Source organism: Bufo gargarizans, chromosome 3, assembly GCF_014858855.1.
Source record: "Bufo gargarizans isolate SCDJY-AF-19 chromosome 3, ASM1485885v1, whole genome shotgun sequence".
NCBI lineage: Eukaryota > Metazoa > Chordata > Amphibia > Anura > Bufonidae > Bufo > Bufo gargarizans.
Genome location: NC_058082.1, coordinates 595,208,385 through 595,214,880, shown reverse-complemented (window position 1 = coordinate 595,214,880; position 6,496 = coordinate 595,208,385). Strand labels below are relative to the sequence as shown.

The window sequence follows — 6,496 nt, the reverse complement described above, 5'->3', positions numbered from 1 at the left end:
TGCACGGAGTTATAGTTTTGCAACAGCTGGAGAGCCTCAGGTTGGCCATCCCTACAGTAGATAGATGATCGATACATAGAGAGAGATAATTTATCTAGATACTTTCATCTAGCTGCAGAGGACCTTTGTCTCCATCCCACCCAGCTGCACCCGTCCTTCTATCACTGACGCTGTCACTATGGATGTTGTTAGATGGAGACTGTGACAAGTACGGATCACTGCGGTGTAATCGCGGTTCTTATCTCTATGTGTTTGTATATAGGAGGGGGGGGGGGGGGGGGTACTGGTAACGTGTTGGCACTTGGGACTTTTCTGGTAACCTGTCTGCACTCTGTCCAAGCTGACTATGTCATCCCTGAGTGACGGCCGCCCCAGACAGTTCTGCTGAGTGTAGTCGCTCTATCTTTGCCAGCTAGCTGGAATAGACGCGGCCGCTGATTGGTTCGGGCTGTAAACATTCCTGCTCGGTGAAGTCAGTCTGTTTGTATTTTAAGTCGGTCAGGACTAATGAATTAAAAGCCTTGAACGCCCGTGGTTTGTCACTTATTTTTAAAGACTTGACAGGGAGATTTTTTTTTTTTCTCCCCCTTGAAGCGTCACAACATACTAAACCAGAAGGAAGGACGGCAAAGTGGGACAAGGAGGAGGACAGCAGGAAAAGCTGGGGGTCTGACTGGGAAAGTGACAACCGCAGGTAGCCGAAGGCTGCTCTAACAGCTGTCCCTGCCTCTCAAGCCTGGTCAATGTTGCTATGCAGCAGGAGCAGACTTTAGTTCCATTGACTTATTTCTCCGTAAAGACAGGGACCGGCCAAGGAAGTGGCTGACCTAGGATTACTGAAGTGCTCGCACGGCCGGCTGAGTGAGGTAAGGCAACAGGTGTGGACACTGGAGCGGGAGCATGGAACATCACTTAATCTGTGCTGGGACACAGAATCTGCAAACCGAGCAGATGGCAAAATTGTAGACAGTTGTGCGGTGTTGAATGGTAGGAGCTCGCCGGGGTGTTATCAGCTCTAGGCTCTTTAATCCTATACGATTAGGGTATGTTCACACGCAGCAGATTTGTTGCAGAAATTGCTGCCACGGTTCCATTCATTGAAATGTCTGCAGAAATCCATGCTGCGGAAACAACCCCAGAGGTATGGAACAGTTTTTCATTTGCAAAAACAGGAGTGTTCATACATAGTTTTTAAAAAGGAAACCATAAAGTAGCAGGATCCGTCAACAGAAACCATTTTTATCAATCAATGTATTGAATATTATGGGGTTCTCTGAGACTGGGAACATCTTTTGATATTGTCAGGCAGGGTTCAAGGATTAAAAAACAAAAACAAAAAAAAAGATTTCCCTATTACCGGGGTTCCAGTTCTAGCATCGGGTTCCCTATTCTTCCATTTCTGGTCCCCCTTAACCAGAAGTTTTTATGCCGTCTACCCGCAGGTCACTGGTGCTGGCCATGTCCTCAGTGGTGGCAGGGGTCACGGTCCATGCCTGCACATGTCATTGCTGAAGCCACTGCTTGGCAAGCAGCAGTGATGTGAGTGTAGACAGCACATAACTCTTCCGGTTCGGAAGGGACCAGAAATGGAGAAGAAGGAGCCCAATGCTGGAACTGGAGCCCCAGTGATAGGCGAGTCTTTCTCATGCACCCTGCATGACAATATCAAAAGAGGGTCCCGGTCTCGGCCCTGAGATGCGGACACAGTGCACACCCATGCAATCCAAGGCGGTATTCTATTAACTCATTAGAAAAATGGCCGCACGGTATTGCCAGTTGCCACGCGCCAATTGACAATAGATACTGAATAACCAATGTGTTTCTAACGAGTTAACAGAATACCGCCATGTTTGAGTAACAGAACTCCACGGCAGCCTAAGTGTGTCTACCTGTTGTCCCCAGTCTGTTTTTGAGACCGAATGGTAGGGTGAGCTTTTGTTATCTGTTCACACGGTGAAACGCTGCATGGCAGCTGTTTCGGAGGTAGAGCTGTGCCTGTGGGGTGCTGTGGCCCAGCACCAAGGAGCGAGAGCCTGACAGCAGCGGTGCTGTTGGGCTGCTGGGTCGTTTCCCTTGCAGGTACTGTGTTGGGATAGCGGCAGTCGCCATACAGTGCAGTAACCAACTGAGTAAGGACCTACTTAAAAGAGGTCACCGTGAAGTTGCAAGTGGGATCAAACCATATACTACGAACCTCATGATCATGTCTATGAGTTTTGCTTAGCAGCTATAGAACGATGGATGTGGAGGTGCGGTCACAGTCTTTTTTCTACAGTTTTTAAGGGAGTTGATTTTTTTATCTTCGGATTTTGCATAATTTTTGTAACAAGGAAAGGTTAACATATACTAGTTAGAACCTTATGTTTATGTCTATAAGGGCTCATGCGCATGAACATATGTGGCCCGTGCCCGTATTGCGGCCCACGAACTTAAATCGCTTGAATGGGTCTGCAACCCGCAAGATACGGAACGGAGGCACAGAGCGAAAGCCCAGGAAAGCACTACGGATGGCTTCCGTGGGATTACGGCCTGTGTTTCCGCACCGCCAAAAATAGAACATGTTGGTACCCGGGCATTGAGGACCACTATTAGTGGTCCACAGCATGGGCTGCACACGTGTGCATTTTGCTTAGCAGCTATAGAACGATGCATAACAAGCGGTCCTGGTCTTTTTTGTACAGTTCTGAATAGGGTTGATTTTTTTTATCTTTGGATTTTTCAATCATTTTTTAAGCAAGAAGGGTTTACATATACCGAGAACCCCATGTTTAATGAATTTTGCTTAGCAGCTAAAGAACAATGTACCGTATAACATGTGGTTGTGCGGTCCCGGTCTTTTTTCTCTCCAGTATTGGAGGGGATGATTTCATGCTTCTCATGATGCTTTTCTATCTTTGTATTTTTCAATCATTTTATTAAGTAGGAATGTTTAGATATACTAAGAACCAAGAACTAAGTTCATGTCTATAAATTTTGCTTAGCAGCAATAGATGTATGTGTAGTTCGCAGACGGGCGGGCCTGGTCTTTTTTCTACAATTTTGGAGGGTATGATTTTATGTTTCACTTGATAGATCCCTGGATGATTTATTTTTTTATCTTTGAATTTTTTTAAGCAGAAAAGTTTTTATTTCTATGGTTTGGTGCAAATTACTATCTATCAAGCAACCAGAAGCCTAAAATTATAGAACAGTTTTAATGATACAAGAGATTATATCAACCAACTGCTGGATCCCCAGGCTGGGAAGTTTCTTCAGGCCATATATTTTACCTGCGGCGGCCTCTTCAGGGGAAAGGTGGTATTACATGGCATTTAAATGAATGTGAGCTAGGGAGTTGTGCTTTCTTAGTGGCTTTGCAGGGGTCCAGAGTGGAGCACCCCCCTGATGATGACATCCATAACCTCTTAGAAGGGATGAGAATCAGGTGCTCCCTTTTATATAAGCCCCAGAGAACGTCCTTAGCATCACAATCTTCTATCTCCAACATACATACCAATAAGAGCACAGGATATCACATTGCACTTGATAGAACAGGTTCATTCGATTAAGACGCCTTCGTAATTAAACACGATGGATGCATGTTTACCGGCCAGACAGGAAATAAATTGGGTAATATTTCTTATCCCTTCAGTTCTAGAATAATGCATGAAGCTTCACAAGTGGTGGTTCCCGATGGAGGTCAGGAATAAATTACTGAAAATGAAGCACTGCTTCGTGTAGATGAAACCGGGCAGTGGTGGTGGGTGGATTGTACGTTTTTATGGTCAATTAAAATATATAGAAGTAAACAACACTCAAGCCATGGCTCTCTCTCTATATATTTAATAGTAGATACGATCCACAGTAACTCAGTATTATTATGCCACAAGGTCAACATTTACTGCAGGTAAAAGGGAGGACGGGGGTGGCAGGACAAAGGCAGAAAAACAGAAAGGGACTTGAGGAATCGGATGGGAGAAGAGAAAAAACACTGAACGGGATGAGATAAAGCGGAAACACAGCCAATCTGTAAGGTCGAATGAATGTTACAGTACTAAAAGGAGACCCGGATGAATAATCTGAACCTTCTGAATGCAATATTTGTAACATGCCCCCATCTACCATGATTATACCATGGTCGGGGTACCTCCGAGTAGACAGATGATGCCATATATTCTGGAAGGTATGGGTATCTTGCCATTTGGCAGCCATCAGTTCAAGGGTGGTATGGACAACCTCTATAGACTTCATGTTATAAGAAAATGTTCAAGGTGGCCTAATTGTAGGAAGCCACAGTGGTGGGGAGAATCATAGGGGTAGTTGTACTCACAGTTCGAACGCTCCCTGGACCATGCAGTGTTAGGAAGGGAGCACCTTTTATTTCCTTTGGGGTACAACGTGGTTCTGGGGTTATCTTGTCTGATAGTGGATCAGGGTGCCCTTGTGGGTGATGAATTGTTAAGTGCAAGGCAAGGGGAGTTTTATGTTGCTGCAGTGTAGGAAATAAGGAGGCCACGTTAACTGCAAACTGTACCTGAAGGATCAAGTTCAGTTACATTAGTCCCAGTTCTCAGCATGCATGGACTGGCAGTTCTTACACAATGTACTTACAGATGCAGCCTGCAGTAATATTAAATAGGCCAAGATGTCTCTTTAAAGCAATTCTTCTCACACTGCACTTTTTTAGCTGACTCTAGTATAAGCATCCAGAAATAGGAGTGCAGCTCTTTTAACTATGCAACCACAGAGCGGACCTCAATGTCAGACTAAGATCTGCACCCTTTTTTTTACAGGTTTTTAAACTCACAATACTTGTCACCACAGGTTTCCTGTGCGGATGTGTAGTGGACACATCTGAATTCTGCCTTTTAGATTTGTCCAGAGCCAGAAACCTTTCAATATCAGGACAATGTTTACTGCTTAATCTATAAGCTTCTGGTTAAGCAGTTTATTTCCACAGGGCTTCTTCTCGCACCTCCTATTGACACTGGTATGCTTTTCATTCTTTTCCATTTGTCTCTTTCTCAACTTTTGCTTCTGTGGCTGGTTTTCTCTCTAAAGCTGGTTCTCTGCATCTGCACTCATCAATGTCTTGGCATCCACTGTCAACATAAAGCTCCACCTCCCTATAGGTAGAGGTCCACTTCGCAAGTGGTTGCTAAGGTCTGTTAATTATTAACTTCTTTTTAAAGGAAAATGTATCGTTACATAATAAATCACATTTTGATCTTTTTGCTGCATACACAACTGGGACACTGCATAATGAAAGGCACATATACCAAAGTCAAGACGAGCAACCCTGGAGGTGTTTATTATAGAGACTTACAAAGAGATGTCTAGATCTCTAAAATGTGAGCTCCGGAGTTTCTGACCAGATGTGGATCATCTTGTCCAAAGCTATTGAATAACTCAGGGGGTGGTGAGAAACCAAGTTGAAAGTCTTGGGAAGGAAAGCCAGTGTCCTGTTCCATGTGAAATCTAAATATTTCTTAAAATTTAGGGGTAACATTTGTTCCCCAATTGTTTCCCCCATTCCGAGAGGGCATGCTACCAGCATCCAGACAGCAGAATATGGATATGTGAAGCACTGCCTTTTGAATACAAAGCTTTAGAAAGGTAAGATTTCTTGTCAAGGCTATTGAGAGGGGTAAAAAAACGGAGTTGATAATATAATAACCAGGAACTCTAGAGGCCCAAAACTCTGTCAGCAATGAGAAAGGTCTTAGACTTTGACTCTTCAGGTAGGTTCAGGAAGCGATATCTGCGAAAACCGTTTGGGAAATCTGGGGTATCAAGTAGAGGGATCAATGGGCCCATAATTGAAGATCAAATCAACTTTTTTTGATACTAAACTGTAGACTGCAAATCTACAAACTTTTTCTAAAATGAAAAACACTTTTTGTATAATGAAAAAAAAAAATATCCCATTGTTAACTGAAACCATCAACTGCTGCTGAAAAATATTATTATGGGTGGTTTGAATAGCAAAACATGCATCAACTATTCATGTATATGGGGTGTTAAGGTGTCAATGAGCCACATCCTACCATTAGTGACACCATTAGTCCTTTAAAATCCTAAATGGAGACAAGAATAGGAATAACTAGCTGGGTCAACAGCAGCTTTTTGATAGTTTCTAGGCACAAACCTAAAAAAAATGGAAGAATATCTTTGAGCCAATAGAAGTAAGAGGTGGTGCTATACTTTAAACTGCCCCTTCTATATGTGTATAATATAAAATTTTACTCTTATCTGTATGAAAATATGTATACCTATTGTAGGAGAGTACCTGGGGTGGTAATAGACGGCAGGTACGTGCCACCGGGGGTCCTGGCACCGGTGGAGTAAGAGCCAGAAAAGTGCATATTGCAGCGGTTATGCTGTTAACACAGCGGATCCGGGCCGGCTCTTATTGGGAGCAGGCAGATATGCGGGCGGGTGCCTGTCTCCCCACGGTCCAGGCCAGGTTTTGCAGGGAAGGGTTAAAAACCTGACCAGCAACAAGGGTGGGGTGTGC

The 6,496-nt window shown here is 43.9% G+C and overlaps 1 protein-coding gene across 2 annotated transcripts in view; it reads left to right on the top strand.

Annotated features, from left to right (window-relative positions):
- The first annotated feature begins 517 nt into the window (after nucleotides 1-517).
- The window catches only part of MAP3K7CL (MAP3K7 C-terminal like), a 50,518-nt gene continuing 44,539 nt past the window's right edge, over nucleotides 518-6,496 (top strand). The window contains exon 1 of one of the 2 annotated variants that reach the window (XM_044287735.1): nucleotides 518-866. The gene's annotated coding sequence lies outside the window, so the exon portion shown is untranslated. Of the gene's footprint in view, nucleotides 879-6,496 lie in introns of both variants that reach the window. The other variant, XM_044287736.1, reaches the window with a different exon arrangement.